Raw genomic sequence first — 18,405 nt, 5'->3', positions numbered from 1 at the left:
ACCAATAGTCCACAAAATTCATGAATGCCCTTTTTCAAATGAATGAATAGCGATGTTCATGTTAGATATCCTTAATCTGCAAACAAATGTACAGATTACAAGGGTTTCCATTATTAACATGGTACCCATTTGAAGATGATTTTCACTACAAGAAAAAAGGACATTGGTGAGGGGCGAAAAATGTCGCCATAAGCTCATTGCTGACTGTCAAAAGAGCCTTTGTCACCAAAAACTGAACGTCATCAAAGGTGGCGTCGCCAAAAGTATAGGTGTTGTGGTGACATTCAAAGTCTATCACCAATAATGATTCATAATGATGGACAACAATTGTCACCATTTCATATGAGAAATGGTGACGGACCATAGCCTCTGTCACCAAAAATTGAACGTGACCAAAGGTGGTGTCGCCAAAAGTATAGGTGTTGTAGTGACATTCAAAGTCCGTCACCAAAAATTATTTATAATGATGGATAACAATCGTCACCGTTTCAAATGAGTAATGGTGATAGACCATAGCCTCCTTCACCAAAATCCGAATGTCACCAAAAGTATAGGTGTTATGGTGGCATTCAAGGCCCGTCACGAATATTGATTATAATGGCTGATAGTGACCATCACCATTTCATATGAACAACAATAATTTATTGTGATGGATATTTCATGGTTGTGAATATTGGTGCATATATATGGTAATGTTCATTGACGTCACCAAAAGCCATGTTTCCAGAAGTATAGGTGTTGTGGTGACATTCAAGGTCTGTCACGAATACTGACTATCATAACGGATAATGAATGCCACCATTTCATATCAACAACAACGATTTATGGTTACAGACCTTTGAGGGTCTTCACTATTGATGTGTATATATGGTGGTGTTCATTGACCCTCACCATTTCATATTTTAGTGAGGGTCGAAAAATGTCACCAAAGCTCATTGGTGATGGTCAAAAGAGCCTCCGTCACCAAAAAATGATCGTTGCCATTCCATATGGATGTCAATGAATGATGGAATCGAACCACTAACCTCCTTCTTGTAAAGCAAGTTCTCTTCCATTGAGATAGCACCCTTTAAAGAATTAGACTTTTAAAAATTAGACCTCGAAACTTCATAAATTGTAAATTCTACATCATTCAAGAAATTAAAGTCTTGGGAATATTTTACTAAACAAGAAAAGCAACATCAAAGTCGCAGGTCCCTACCTAATGGTTATGGAAGTTATGAAAAGTGGGTGGAGGGAAAAATAATTATGTTTAAGAGAACCAATATGTTCAGTTGAGTACTCAATTTGAAGTGAAAATCTGAAGACATTTATAATTTATAAATGACCTATAGCTAGCCAATGCACCAAAGATTGCAAAGGAAATGTCATAAGTGGATAGAATATGGAATAATAACATTGATAAAGACAGATGAAATATGTTATAGGTTGAGTGAAAGAAAAATATCAATGATGTTGTTGTTTGGTGTTTAGATATTGCAATGATATCTAAATGTCTGTGAAAATGTAACACAGATCTCAGGAAAACATGAACGACATATGATATCTATATATATATATATATATATATATATATATATATATATATATATATATATATATATATATATATCACCTTTACATAAACCAACATGGAATTTGGAATTTCACAAGTTTTCACTCAAAACATGACAACAACCAACAAATAAAAGAAATTGACTTGGACAAAAAGAAATAGCTTCACCTTCATTCTTCAGTTGCTTCTTTTTATTTGAATTTGACTTGTGACATTCTTTGTTTGACAAGGAATCAAAATCATCACTAGTATTAAATTCATCCAACACGGACTTTGGAGATCCCAATGACATCTCTATTTTTGTTGCCATGCCTGAAAACCGTGGAGATCCATGTCGATAGTAGAATAAGATGTTTGTATGCTGCTCAAGAACACATTCCTTATTAACCATTGTTACATGATAGAAACCAAAGAGAAAACACAATATCATCGTACATAAAATCCCCTACAGAAATATAATCATAACTTAGCTAAGAAGTCTAAAAGACGTTCTTAATTAATAAACTTTGTATTTGGAAATTTGTTTCTTTAGATTTAAAAAAGACTATTGTACACCACTTCTATCTATTTATCTAGGAAATTATATCATAACATACGTCACATGGTAGCAATGTACAATACTTAAAGTAAAATGACAAATTTGCTCAAGAAAATATATTTAGAAAAGAGCTTTGAAAACTATATGTTTGTCATCAAAGCTTTAATTTGTTTAACAACAAACTAGTTGAAGTTTGAAAATCAAAATTAGTCATAGGAAATGAACAGGACAATGGCCAAAGTTGCTTCCATACAAATAAAGCTAGAGTCACTATTGTCATTGCAGATAAATGAAATTTGGGTAGTGGTCTAATAGTTAGACCTTATTTTCAGGGAAGACTCATCAATGCCATCATTTTTTTTCCACGGTATGTTGTGTCTCTAGATCCAGATCAGATTTTTATTCTCTAGTTCTACCTTTCAAGTGATGATTTCTAGCTCACCCTTTAAAAGACAATTCTACCACTCCATTTGATTTTGTTTTTTCAAGAGAATTGGTAGGAACTTCCCATCCTTTGTTTTACATCAATCAATAACCATCCATCAATGACATAAAGAATAACATATACACAACAAAGGCCAAAGATGCACTTGTTGTATACCTATGTTCTAGGAATCATCTGACCTTACTGGTGTAAAGAGCTCAGCCTGCAAAAATAACATCCATGTGGAATTTAGAAAAAAAAAATCAAGCTCCAAGTAAACTAATCAAAATACGAACATCCTTTTAATTAATAAAATATCTGACTTAAAATAAAAGTGGCTTAGAATTGAATGTTATATGAACCATGTCAAGTAACTAACATCAGGTCAGAAATGCAAGCCATGCATATTAGATTAGTGGAATAATTGATGTGATAAAGATCAAAATCAAACAGATGACTTACAACTGAGAAACACAAATAAATGACTTACAACTAAGACATGAGGTTGCCCTTTCAACCCTGCCATTAAATAACTCTTCTTTATGCCATAGATCATTAAAAATTTTCTGATACCAATTGGAAGTGGTATTGTAACATTAACCTATGATAGAGTCTATGTCCACAACTACTTCTCAAGATCCACTCCATTATTAGCATTTGGGGCTAGATAAGATACACGCAAAAACCATCAACATGAAAATGAAATTGACATCCTTGTAAAAAAATGGGAGAAAAAAAAAATCCACAAATTGAAAGAGACTATAGGATAACTCATTCCTACAACATGATTATGCTGTCATGAACAATAAAAAAAGAAATGAGGAGAAATGTAATTTTTGCAACACTTTGGCAATCATTTCCTTTTGCATATTCTATGAGCAATTGATGAAAAAGGTTAGCTAAAGCTTGTCAACATCAAGATTATAGTAAAACATAAAGGAACCGCTCCAACACATATAATCCTAAACATAAGTATCTATATATATAAGTATTTATTAAGGACATTGTATTTTATGAAAATATGGAAGTTAGATCTTTGAAATAACACAAATTATGGTACCACGGCCTTACGAAGTCCATTCATGAATTTCTTCAAAGTTCAAAGTTCAAACAATTAACATGTAGCCTAAAAAAACTCATATTTGAAAAGGAGATAGTCCAAATATGTAGAGTATATATCTCACATTTATATATCCTAATTTCGAGACACTGAAATGACACGTTTTAGCATACTAGTGTGAATTCAACCCAAAATGCTAGAAAAAAATATTGATGGTTATTTTCTTAAAAATGGAAACTAGGGCCAAATTCCACTTTGAATGGCTCCTTTGGGGAGTATAATTGTGGCACTAAATTCCTCTTTTCGAGAGGACCAAAATCAATCTAAAGATCGTCAAATTTGGATAAGTAGAAGTGGAATTTTGAATTTATGTTTCTCTCATGTAAAGTATTTGGGTTGGCCTCAACTATATGTCCACTTAAGAAAATCAAATGTCACGTCCCCTCAACTCCATTGAATTGTATATATAGACGATAATTCTCTCTCATTTGGGACACATCAATTAAAAGAAAAAGATATCTTTGTGGCAATGAAGATTAAGGAGGATAAATTATGTTTATTTTTGGGATTTTTTTGGTTAGGGGTTTGTCATAACAAGTCTAAGTTTGGAAGGAGTGCTTTGCTATGGTTAAGGACAATCTTATATATGGGTTGTGACTTGTTTCGTATCGAACTTCTTCCTGTAGTTTTGCCGCATCTAGAAGATATTCTCACAACGTGACCGCATGCCTCGAATCACTTGCCCAAGAAGCTGAAATACAACAAAAGTCATTGACCTTATATGATAGTATTCACGTGTGTGCTCAGGATGACATGGAAACTTAAAAACATGCTAGGACTACTAAAAATAATAGAGCCCTTGTAAGAAGAAGAAGGCCGCACTATTTACAGAATTCAAGGGCAGGAGCGACATGTTTCAGAAGCCCTAATTGAGAACCACAAAGATAATATCAACGGTGACCTTAATGTTGTCATAAACCAACTCCTTAAGCGAGATAAAGGGAGCATCATGTGAAATAAGGAAGGTCGCAGTAGGAAGGAGGATTTTTCGATCAGTCAACCTAGAAAAAGTGGACTATTGTTTCTCTAACTAAACTGATCTTCTACAACAATATGATTTGTCCTCTATGAACAAATTGCCCAGATTACATGATTGAATGGATCTAAGAGAAGTGATGCCTGATCTTCATATTGAAAAGTTATTTTATATCATTTTAATCTCTCTCTTTCTCTACTGGCCATTTGATGATAATAATAATAAGATTTGATGAAGGGGTTTCCCCATGTTAGGGGTTTTCACTGGATCGAGGCATATTCTCATGTCTTTCTATCTTGGCTTGTCTTCTACATCTATCATTTATGTTATTTCGTCAGTTACTATTATGTAATGTCTAATATGATTGGTAAATGGATTAATGGGCATATGGTTGAATGAAGTATCTAACCTAAGAAAAGAGCATGTTAACTGAACATTAACATTATATCAGATATTAGGTGAGGACAAGCCCAAGCTTAAAGAGATTGCAATCACTAAATAATTTCATTGATACCTCTAGCTCTCTATGGTAAATCAAATCACAGTTCAAATTTGGGTTATTTCTCAAGGCCTTCTTCAAGCCCTAATTAGTAAACATGGGCACCAATCCTAAAGATATTCAACTATCACGAGAAAAAGTTGGAAGACAACAAGGTATGTTCTTGTACTTTATAATAGTAGTACTCATCAAGCATAAGATTGTATCATCATTGTAAGCTTATGGAAAGGTATTTTATATGATCCCTGGAGGTAAGGTCAATCCTCTATAGATATCTATTTGGAATACTATTCTGATCTCTAGAGGACTCATCAAGTGTAGGAGATATCTATCTAATATATATTGAATACTTCAGCTAACAACTATAAGCTTACATTCATTCTATCATTACTTTTGAATATGAGATTCTTCTCTAAGAAGTTATAGTCCTGGACATCAATCAAGAGTAACAAATCCTAGACCAAAACATATTTCAGAAGGGTCCCAGAATCTAAAATTCCTCCATAAAATTTTGAGCATGATCATCATGATCATTGATTAGTATCAACTGTTCAACACCTATTCTCTCTATCAGTGCTTCTAGTTTTGGAAGGACATTTCTCTTCGAAGATAGAAATTTTCTAAGATAGGGTCAAGTCATTATGATGCCTTGCCTGAAGGATGGAATCATCTAACTTGTTGCAGGAATAAGGTCAAGGGATTGTGTAAGAGAAAAGGTAAAGAAGGATCATATTGATCTCAAGAGACATATTATGGTTATGTTGGAGGTATTCCTAAAAAATGTTATCGATAATATGAGCACTAGAAGGTTTGATTAGTCAATGCTTGGCACTCAATGGTCATTTTACACAATATCTTGGACTCCTTGAAGGTCATTGTTGCAGTGAAATTATAGTATATTGATGTTGGTGAAAGCTACAGTAACTGTGCAAACTTTGTTATTATTATTTGTAAGGCTCATATCCGAACCCTATTGCATATTTAACTTGCTCCCTAACTGAAGCATGATAACCTTATCATTAACATAATTTTGTGGCATCCTTGAGAGAGAACCGATTCATTATACCATCCTACAACTCGCAAGTTGATTTTCCATTAGCTTTAGATACACGTGAGAATGAGATTTTAAATATGTCATCTTTGTCAATATTATGATAAAGGTAAACTATAGCAGCAAGACCAAGATGACTCTATCTGATGGAAAACAATAACACAAATGAGAATAAATGAACACAGTCCACATAAAAATGGTTTTAAACTTTTATTGTTGAATATATCACAAATGTAATAATTATCATCAATGCATGTATCTATTGTCCTTTGATAACACTAGAATTTGATGACATAAAAACAATATTGCTGAAACACAAAAAAAAAATTGTAGAATTTCTTGCCAAGACTATCATCAGATTTGTAGTCAAGAGTTTGTGCATTATTGTTATGACACTCACTATTTCCAAACTAAGGAAAACATGGACAAAGATAAAAATAACTTAGTGAAGTTGAAGGCTCTATTTTCCTTTTTAACATGTTCCTTTGACAAAGATATTGGTCATCTATAGGTCTTTTGGCGCTCAACATTGTATGTCAGTTGGATGAATGCATAACGTCAGATTGAGGATACTTCCTTATCTCCATTAGCTACTCAGATGAAATAGATCTGTAGGAAGTTCCAGATTAGAACCTCTCATGTGTTCAGAGAACCTAATACGAAAACACATACTCTCCCGAAGGAAGGACCAAATTTGTAGGAGAAGTAAGCTCTGGAGACGTAAATCATTGGTGGTCATTTATCTTATTTAAGAGAAAAAAAAAATAGGTTCCAAAACATGGAGACCTTCCTTCACAACATTCATATCAAACTACAATTGTTTAACATTTTTAATTTGCACTAAGCAGAGAAAGGTAATTTTATTTATGTTCAATAAATGACAGAAAAATATGCCAATGAGACTAGAATGTACAATGAGTAACTACCAATCTGTATGGGTGTCCTGGGCTACCTTGAAAGAATAAAGAGAAACTTGTTTAGTTTTGTTAGAGTGCGCTTGCGCCAAAGTTTTAATTCTAAATTTTGTTTCTCCTTGTAGACAACTTCCACACAAGTCTCCCTGAGATCCCACTTTTATCGATAAATGATACCCACATTTAGTGCAAAAACCACTAGTGGAGTTTTAAGGCCTCCTAGTCAGTAGGGAAGTTGATTATTAGGATTACTTGTGACATCCTATGTATTTTTCAAATGCCAATACACCATATATAATTATTATGTATTTTATAAACTCCAATACAAAATCAATATTACTGGGAGTCATCAATGCCAACAAATATATCTTCAACCATATAGTTGGCCTTAATGACTCCTACTAATATTGTTTCCTTCACTAAATGTATATGTAATATGAATTCTACTCACATCCAAATATATGCTTCTAAGAAATAGCTTATAGGTTATTAAGGATCATTTAAGAGGTAATGTCCAAATCATGTAGGTTAATTTTATGTGGAAGTGTTGTAAAATTTAAATATACCTGGCTCTGGTGTGGAGTGCTCTATTTACACTTTCCCAAAGGGAGATAGTATTATTTACCTCATGTGGAGTGCTCTGTTTACTTTGTCCTAAACACAAATAACATTGACTAGAAGTGGTGAGGTATACTCATCTGGACAATTGAAAAAAGATATTTTGTTTACTATCAAGTCTTGAGGCTCCACTTCTCAACATACCACAAACACCATAAACAGTGTCGGTGGAAAGGCGTGACACCATGGAAGAGGTTGTACCACACGTGTCGATGAACTTCTATGAACCTGAAGCTTCTGGAATCACTGGAAACTGTTTTTATTGATGTTGTTTGGTACCCTTTCCTCTCTTCTTAGAACACTAAGAACCATAATGGCCATCCATACTCGAAGCTTATACAATTCTTACAAACTATTTTACTATTATTGGTGCTTACCCTTCCCCTACTTCTCAAGATACTAAGAATCATATTGGCCATGCTTCTTGCACTTGATATGTATCAAATTATTCTTCTACTGGTTAGAAGAGCTTGAATCTTCCTTCTTCTTCTAATGCTTCACAAATCCTATTTTATTTCCTCCTTTCCTCACCCTCCCAATGAGGGCTAGATCTAGTACATTCTCATCACTCACTGAAACCGTCTCCAACGTCATTTTGTCCTCAATAAATGCATCCTAAAAACTTTCGATTGAGGCTAGATTTTCACAAGAACATACAAACACATACAAACTATACAAAACGGTGGCAAGATGGACCAAAGCCATTCAAACTTATCCAAATTAGTCCATTGCCTTCTACCTTGTCATCAAGTGTAGCTTGTTGATCTCTCAACTCTTGATCTTTATCAGATAGATAACTATTGTGGTAGTGTTGCTCATGAAAGTAATCGATGGTTTCTTCATTAAGAGCGTTCTCTTTGACATGTTCTCGCTACAATATAATGTAATCAAGGTAGTATGCATTTCCTTATCAATCATTTTCTCTACAATGAAAGGGGTTAGTTATTCTTCACCAAATCCAAAACTATTCATTCTAGTTTGGCAAATTTCTAATCATGCTGGGCCAACTCCATGGTATCTATTGAAAGTAATATCTCCTTCTCCATGAGGTACCAAAATTCAATCTCTTCCAAGAGATGTTTCATCCTGAACTATAATAGAGTTGGAAGTACCCTCAAACATGTGACAATCCTAAAGACCCTAACTACTTATGATTACAACTCTTTAAACAAACATGAAAACATATTGGGAACTAAGAATCAAACCTGCAACCTCTTATAGGTGGAGGCTGCCTTTAGAAAACACACAAAATAACACTCCAATCCTTAGAGAAACTGGGACATCACACCCCATTGGCCATAAGCTTTAACCAGTCGAAATATGTTTCACTTGCATAAACGCAGACATCCCACCCTTGAAACCCTTCAACAACTCCCTATAACAGGTTCTAATCCTATCCATGAACAACTTCCTATTAGTTTCAGTGAAAGTGCTCAGATACCATGTAAGAGAGACAAGTAAGTAAATTTTGCACTAAAATAATATTCCTAATATCCTAGGTAATTTAAATCCCTTGATGTGTATATTAGAATCTACAAAAACATAGAGCGGAAAACTAATAAGAGCATGTACACATATCTCAACTCTCAATCACATCTATCTTCTATTGAATGTAGAGCAAATAAAATACAATGCAATACCTAAAAACCAAAAGCTTTCTAATTAACACGGAAGTGTTCACTATATCTCCTTTATAGAATATGAAGATGAGAAAAGATACAAAGTATCTCGTCACATGCATGAAGCACCCAAAGTGATTCAGTCAAACTCCAGTACATGTTTAATCAACTATGTACCCTTACTTCATGGATAAGTGTGCCAAGTAAGTGCATCTCAGCTGGAAGACAAATAGAAGCATGCATCCTCTTCCTTGGGAATTGTTCCCCCTACCTAGACTGCAACCTTACCATGCGAAAGCACTCTGATTATATAGGGTTTTGTGCCCTCGAAATATTAGATCATGCATGTAGAATTGAACTAAACTAAACTGAACTGAATCTAAACTACAAACTGAATTGAATGGAAGAAAAAATGGAATTTCTTAATCTTAAACAACATGCAAACTGAAATTAATTGAGGGTAGCAAAAATGGAAATATCCCATCTACTCTCTTACATAACAACACCTCCCTCATACTATAATGTGCACAGGAACCATGACAAATTGCTACCATTATTACTGTTGTATGGACATGCAAAAAGTACACCCTTACTACTATTGTACCTGCCAATTAAGTGCACCCTAGTACTGTGGAGAAAAATCTAACAAAGGATATGAACCAACTAACCGAAAACATATTACCACAGTGATAAATTGAATCCTTAAAAGAATGACTAGAGTGGGAAGACACAAAGTTAAATCAAACAAAGTATAAATATTTGCCATAGATAAGACAAAATTTACTGCATGGTTTTAAGAAAATTCCTCTCAACGGGAAAATAAATTGTTTCAAACCCCAAGACTTAAAGGAAATTGACTTAATGTACAACAAAATGTTGTAGTTTGTTATGCTACATTTACATTTACTCAGAGGTGCTGACTTGGTGCTATATAATTCTTAAAGACAAGTTCAACCTATAATGAGTCTCTAAGTTTTTTGTTTGTTAAAGATGCAAGCCTATTTCAGCAAAGCCATAGTCTTTGGATCATGATGAAATGTAGTTAAAGGGTTTTTTATGGATTTATATATTTTTCAAATTTTAGTTTCAATTATGCATTTTTCCATACCAAGTAAGAAATAAAACAAGCCATTAGCAGACAAAAAACATATCAATCAGAGCTAAACATGTAAAATAGAATGGATAAAGGATATAAAAATGAAGAATGGAAATTTGTAACTAAGAAACTGAATAGACAACATGGTGTTAATAATACCTATATAACAGGTTTTGAAATTAGGAGTAAAGACACACCAAGTCCATCAAATGCCTCTTTCCAAGAACCCTCAGTAAGAGTTTGCCGAAATCCCTTTGATTTCCCAAATGGGCTAGTTTACATCCTAACAGAAGTTGTGTCTAATGGCTTTCCAAAACAAGCTAAACCACCACATAACATAGTGTTTATGTATAAATTTGAGCAAGAAATGTTCAAGTCAAAATACCAAAATTTGGCTAGAAAATCGAAATCACTAGGACAAAGCAGGAAGAAAAGGTGTTGTACATGTGGTAAGTTATCACAACGAGCAACAACTATATCCAAATCTTCCTTTGTTCACATATACGTGTTCCTATGTTTCAAGTAAAATCCCTTAGAATATAACTATAATAGTATTTGTTAAATTTCCAATGTATAATTACTTGATGAAAATTGAATAAGCTAAAGTAATGGTCAATAATATCACAATTAATTATCTGTAGATCATAAAAGGATTTTCAACATGGTATCAGAGAAGAAAGATCAGGCAGTGGAGAGTGTCTTGGTGGAATGATCTTGCATCAAACAAATCTATGTATTTTCCATGGAACTAGTTTATTTGCAGATCTGAGAATTCAAGTGTGAATTACTTAAAGATCCATTAGCTCTAACACCTTTATTATACACAATTGCTTTTGAATTTTCATTTTATCTTACTTTGGAATAGGCGTAGGGAGGTGAAAATGATCGTTCTCCATAGTCAAGTTGAAGGGAGTCGTAGCATCACATGTGTGGAACAATAAATATTAATTCATGACAATTTGCAAACCCAACGACATGGCTTTATGGAGTCTCCTCTACTCTAATTTTCTTTGAGCACCATAGATATAAAAAATGGAAGGCAAAGGAAAGGGGCATTGCAATAATATTACTCTATATTGGAAGACTTATCACATAATTTCTAGACATGCATTTGAAGATGTACATATATATGGAAAATATAGACATACTATGCATGCCCAAGAATGCCATATCAATATAGAGAAAGCCATAATAAACCCAAAAACGTGAAAGAGCAGGACCCCCAAACACGCAAAAACAAACCCAGAAAATGCTTACCTAGATAACAGATGAGAAGTTAAGAAATAAACTCACAAACCTGATCAACAACATATATCCATATTATATCAACCCTCACGAACAAAACTCAGTCACGGGTATCTCCATCTCACTAGTTGCACACATCCTCCAGACATGTTCCTTTGAGCGCACAAAGCTTGGAGGCGTCTCTCAAGTGAAAGCATGCATTAAGCATTCATTTTTTGTTGTTTTACAGGCAGAATTAGGACTGCCAATAAAATTCAATGGCTTGTAGATGGTAATGACAAGGATATTTTCTGGGATTTCTGCTATCCCATCAATGGTATCATCGTGATTGTCCTAGTTCAAGTAGATCCAAAGAGTCCAAGTGAAAGCCATTATCATTGACCCATATTATCATATCATTAATATGGGAACAATATTACAATTGACCCATTTGTCTGGAACTAACTGGCTAGCCTAGAGACTGACAATATCTTCATTCTTAACCACCATAAACACCTTAATACCAGTGTTAGAGAGCACCTTGAGAATGATTGGATTGGTATTGTAGATTTTAACCCTTCCAACCTTCAATCTCTGGATCAAGTGAATAGATTCTTGTATGGAGGGAAGGCTATCACCAAACTGCACCTAAGTGACACCGATGGTGTAATCCTCTGCATTTGTGCAACAATGAAAAAAAGAAAAAGATAAAACGTTAAAAAAATAGTGAAAATCATGCAGGATTTGTATATAATCAAATACATAGGAATGATAGTATAAGGCATAACAAGGCCTGGAATTTCATTGGAATGGTTGAAAACAATCGAAATACTATGGGGCCAAATGTGAGCTCAATCCATCAAATTTTCAGAAAAGGGAAGCACAATGAATATCAGAAGAAACATGTAGATTTTTTTTTTTCAAATTAAATAAACACATTATTTCATTTTTCCAAAAGTATCTTAAAACACCCTGGCACAACAATCTCAACAGCAACTAGCACAGATAATCCCTACTGCCTTCCAAGAACGAGATCCAAACTATAGCCAAACAATTTACAATGTAAAATCATGGTATTTTACCAGGTAGACTTACCTAGTGCAAGATTTCTTCAAGGGAAACTTGATCAACATACTAGTGACATTCAAAGACAAAACATTGGAAGACCATTGAGATTTACTTCTATAGACTATTAGTTGAAATGAGGGAAACCCCATAGGAAAATATATGCTAATACCAACAGGAAAAGATAAGGGAACAAAAATCATATATATGTTAGTACTAATAGATTATTTATTAGAGTTATTTAAGGTTGTTTGGCTGAATAATTATTATATTTCTCATTTAAATTCAAATTTAGCGAGTGATATGATGAGTTATAATTTCTTGATAAATATGTTTGTAATGTCTTTGTGTTTATGAATATTGTTGTATTAGCTTCCAGATTTGTGAATTCTGAAATGATTACAACTGTGGGTTGACCTGTACCAATAACTTCACTCTAAACCTCCTACTAAAAAAAGATCGATTTCTTTCGTCTGGAAAACATTTCATTGCCATAAGGAATAAAACCCTTAGAATGTTAGTACCAAGAGGAAAAAGATAAGGAACCCATGGAATTTTCATCCAAATTTCTTCTAATAGAGGATTTATCCCAACAAATAAAATCAATGGCTGTCAAAAGCCCATAAGCAAGAAAAAAAACATTATTGTATCCCTTGAAATTGCTTCAGTACCCAACTTACGAAAATAAGCGAAACCAAAGTGATATTAAAAGAAAATATATACATGAATGACCACTTATAGGCATGAATTATGACTCCGAGAATGGCTAAAAGAATCCAGAAAACTATCAGTCCTGTTGTTTGCATTGTATCAGTACTTCCCATTACATGAATAATTTGCAGTACCCAAAGTAGAATTTCTTAATTTAAAGAACTGAACGTAGAAATTGTTGTCACGTATGAATGCATTTCATGTATATACTCTACGAATGTTGTCACGTATGAATTCCTTTCACATATGAATGTCGTATACTCTAATCCAACTGATACAATTATTCCCATATGCTTCCCCTTAGACCAACAGATTATGAGTTATGATTGTGTGCAGATGTTATAGACATTTTTGTGCCTTACAACTATAAGCATGAAATGTCCATAATCTAAGGGATCCAAAGTCCCTAAACATGTTGTTCCTACCCCTAGAGGAACAAGGCTAACAAACCACATAAATTCACAGAAGTTCTCCACCAGAAACTGCTCAAAAACAAGTCAATTCAGGATCAGTTCAGAGGCTCCACTAGCTGTCTGCCCTGAAATGCAAACTTTGAACTGGCTACCTGCACTGCAACGCAGGTAGAAGCACTACCCAGGTGCGCTGAACGAGAGTTGACGAGTGGCAAGTTCATTCAACAAGGTGTCAAGACCCAGAAAGCTTCCAGAATCTTCCTCAATGACACTTGCCTCAGTGAATTCGACTAGTGATGAGTAAGAGGTTCTCAATCTCCAAGTGGAAGTAAGAACCTCCAAGTGGATACAAGAACTGACAGAGGAAGAGGACACTAGTTAGATCTCAAGCTGACTCATCCTCTCTCCAAACATCTATATATGGATCTCTCCTCCATGAGATCTAGAGGCTGGAATTTTGTTATTGCAAAGAATTGCTGTTGGTTTGAGACTGGAATCATTGGGTGCTTAATGCTTTGAAGGGAGGTGAAGATAGGAATTCTATTTGGTGGGAAGGAGATGCTGGATTGGAGCCTTCTTGGTTGTATCTCTTCCTGAACCTTGTTATTCATCAATAAATCTATCTTGGTTTCTCCTATATACTGATGTATCTTTGATGTATGATTGCATTAGTATGTTTAGTTTATTTCTAATCCTGAACTAGTTATGAATATGAATCCATGTCTTGTGTAGTGTTCTCTTCTTGTGATCTTGCAGAAACCTGTTGAAGCTGGGCGAGCGAGAAGGCAAGTAGCTGAGAACTCTCAAAGAGAAGGGAAACTGGATCGAGGGACAAACGGAAGACACCGGTTAGTCCATCCATCTCTCTTCATTCTAATTCATAAAGGAAGAATACTAGAATAGCTGTCTCTATTTGTTGCTAAGGCACTGTCACACCTTAGGTGGATAGGATCGTCCTGCATAGGCATTTTTCCCCACAAAAAAATGGCGACTCAGCTGGGGAGATCTGTTTAGTCATTTTATTTGTGTCTCTATCATTGTTTGTTTCATGGACTCAACAGCAACAATCGAACTACATCTGCTATTCTCAGAAGCAAAGTAGACAGTTGCTGCTTTGATCCAATCACTGGATTTGTCTATGATCTGAACAATGGACTCACAAATGATTTGATGATCCTTTGTGATAGATCTTAGTACTCCCTCAAAGCATCCCTTTGATTGTACCTTGCTTGTTGCTTTTATTTGGCCTGAAACCGTAGATTAATCAGCAAACTGTGACCCAGAACCCAGTGAGAAACTCTCGTTTATCCTTCAGCGCGAACCCTGTGAAGAGGTTCTGCATTTCAATGTAGGTCCCGTGAAGGCCACCTACGCTGAATGTCAAAACCCCTATGTTGAGGTTGCGCTGATCCAGTTAGGCCTTGTGCAGCTGGGGTTCTCTGCTCTGTTTTGCCTTGCTTTGATCCCTGATTTTTGCAGCCTGTAACCAGCATAGGTACCAGTCTGATAACTCCTTTTCTCTGTTTAAATTCCGCCTCCTTTTGTAGAAAAAGACTGTGAATGTTTTTATGTGTTTGTGGTGTCATTTACAGTTTTCCTTTGCATGAGTGAAATAATCATCCCGTAGCCCTTGATTCAGATCTGTTGATTGTGATCTTAGGAGAGAGTTCATTGGCTGTTTATAGTTGATTATACATTTGCTTTTGCTTTTGGTTTGAGTTTGTCCCTTTTAAGTGTCAAAACAAGTGTTCATTTCGAAAGTCGTAAAGTGTTGTATTCTCTTCTACCCTTTCTGATTTCGAAAAAGTAAACTTGTTTGTACTTGTCATTTAAAAGCAAATTCAAAGTTGTACAAAAAGCTTTCTTTGTAGGCATCAATACTAAGAAAGTGGAAAACAAACACCTGCATTGTGTATTTGCATTTTGATAGTTTGCATGCTTGATTTAGGAAAAGTTCATTAGAGTGTGCTGATTGCTCTTTGAGAAAAGATGGTGTCTTTCTTTTCCCTTTGTAGCTAGGATTTTCATAGTTGAAAAGATATAAAGCTTGCTTATCATCTTTAGACTGCATTTAGGAATTGTACCATACATCTCGTGGTGATCCAGAAAGGCAAACTTCTAAAAAGATCAACCTAAAATAAACTGAATGAACTTAACAACGCTTTGCAACATAACACACAACATAGAGGTCTAGGCTAGAGACGTGTTCCGGCGTCGTAAAGCCTGGTGACTATCGATCTCGTTGAAGGTGGGTGATTCCTCCTGAGGGACGATAGCACCAGTACGGATTGTGCTCCCACGTACCATCGCGTATATATTGGGAGACCCCTATAGGAATAAAACCTTTATCCTTAGGAAGCCGTGTCGGCCGCCCTACTGATCGCAATGCACTGAACACAGCATTCAAGAAGATCGACCGCCCATACCCTAAAAAGTATTCTGCGGTTTTGCGAAAAGTTTGGCACACCCTCTGCCTAGAACTCCAGAGTAGTTTCTTTTGGCCTTTTTCAGACTCTATAATAGAAAAAGTCCATCTGAGCATTTGTCACTTCGGGCTCGTTAAAACATCGAAGGAGACTAGAGTCATCTTTAGCTTTTTCTCGACTCTCTAAAATTGAAAAAGCAAGTTGTGTCTAAGCGTCGTTAAAAATTTATTTTAAACGGAACAATCACCCTTTATTCCTGCGTTGATCTTTAGGTTGAAAAATGGAGCCCACCAACCAAGGAATTCCCCTTGGTGGAAATCCTAGTCCCTTCTCCTCTTGGAGAGATGTTGGTGCGCCCCATATCGCCACATTTTCGCTTCCAGGACTGACAATTGGCCTACCAGTCTGGCTCTTTTCAACCAATGTCGTTCAGAACACCACTATTCCTGAAAAGTCGAGTCAACAGTTAGACCAGACCAGAGTCGCCCACCAGCCTTCTACTTCATCTAAGTCTTCTTCTCCTCCTTCCTCTTCGCTTGACGGAACTGGTAAAACAAAAAACCGAGTTCCTAAGGAGAAGAAGGAAAAGAAGAAGAAAGAGAAGAAGAAGAAGGAGCCAAAAGCGACTGGGGGCAAACAAGTGTCGTCTGACAAAACTCCACACACAGCACTGGCAAAGCCTAAATCGCCATGCATCATATGCAAGGGAGACCACTTCCACAGAGATTGTCCCTGCATCCCTCGGATACTAAGGGACTGGTCTCCCCATTTGCACAATTCGGTGGCGTCAACCTATGATAGCCATGTTGACAGCACACCGTCAACTAGTGAAAGTGAAGCCACAGGACAGAGAGGGAAAGCCAGATTTCCCTGCAAACTGTGTGAAGGTGACCATGCCATCCACCGTTGTCCCTTCTTAGACGAGGCTAAAAGAGTTTTGGAAGATCGCCCAATTTTACGAGCGCAACTTCCTCCTGGATATCAAAAACTCCTGCCAAGTCCTTCACTAGTTGAGAACCTGGCTGGCCCACTCAGGTGGTCAGACGAAACACCTATCATTGAAGATGAACCGTCTGAATCCATACCTGACGAAAGTCAAAAGGTTGAGGCGGCAGTTGACCCGGTTTTGCCTTCAGAGGCTCTATCTTCGAATGATACCATCACAGAGGAGAATAAAGACGTCACCGTCCAAATTCTGTTCATCAAGACAGACTCCGACGAACACGGGGGCAATGCACCCATTCCTTTATCGCAGGAAGGAAGTTCGTCAGAGCGATATCCGGCCGTCTATTCGGTCCCACCACCAAGCAACCTAGTTGTGTCCTTTGACTGGAACCAACTAGGCAGAACCTGCTTGCCAGCCAGCATACCATTTAGAATTATCATTCAAATATACAGAATGGTAATGGCTGGCACCATCATTGATGAGGGGGCATCTGTGAGTATCCTTTCCTCTATTGCTTGGAAAGCACTTGGTTCGCTAGCGCTTTTTCCTGAAATGAAAAATCTATCAGGCTTTGATAAGGGAACCAGTCGACCTTTAGGGATCCTCCCCAATGAGCCCATAACATTGAAAGGGAAGACAGTTCAAATGAACGTGATGGTCGTTCAAGGACCCTTGGATTATAACCTACTCCTTTGACGTGACTATATATATTGCATGGGAGTCGTCGTCTCCTCACTCTTTAGAGTAATGTGTTTTCCGCATGAAGGAAGAGTGGTCAAGCTCGTGGACCAACTTTCATTTCCTGGATCACGCATCGCAAATAGTCATACACCATCCCTAAAAGGTCTATTCACGCAATAAGTGTCTCAACCCACGGTCCGTCCTCCTGATGAGCGTGAGTAATCCGGGAGGATATGACTGGAACCCAGAGGGCATGCGTCCTGGTCTGCTTCGGCAGGAAAACTTTGGGTATAGAGTAGGTTTCTGCGGGAGAATATGACTAGTCTGTACCCCGTCCGTCTAGGAAGAGGGTTTATTCTAGAATAAGATTCTTTTTTCAAAGTTATGTGAGTTGGCGGGCATCGTCACTCACCTTTGTTTATCTCGGTAGACATCGCCGAAGAAGTGTTGTGTTTGAAAGATTAATGGAAAAATCTTTGGGTAACCTGAAAGAGGTAGGCCTCTCTCGGTAAAACAAATGTTTTATTGG

Source organism: Pinus tabuliformis, chromosome X (assembly GCF_031772625.1).
Source record: "Pinus tabuliformis cultivar Carrire ecotype Pingquan chromosome X, CPIR1, whole genome shotgun sequence".
Taxonomy (NCBI): Eukaryota; Viridiplantae; Streptophyta; class Pinopsida; order Pinales; family Pinaceae; genus Pinus; species Pinus tabuliformis.
Note: the sequence above shows the minus strand (reverse complement) of the source record.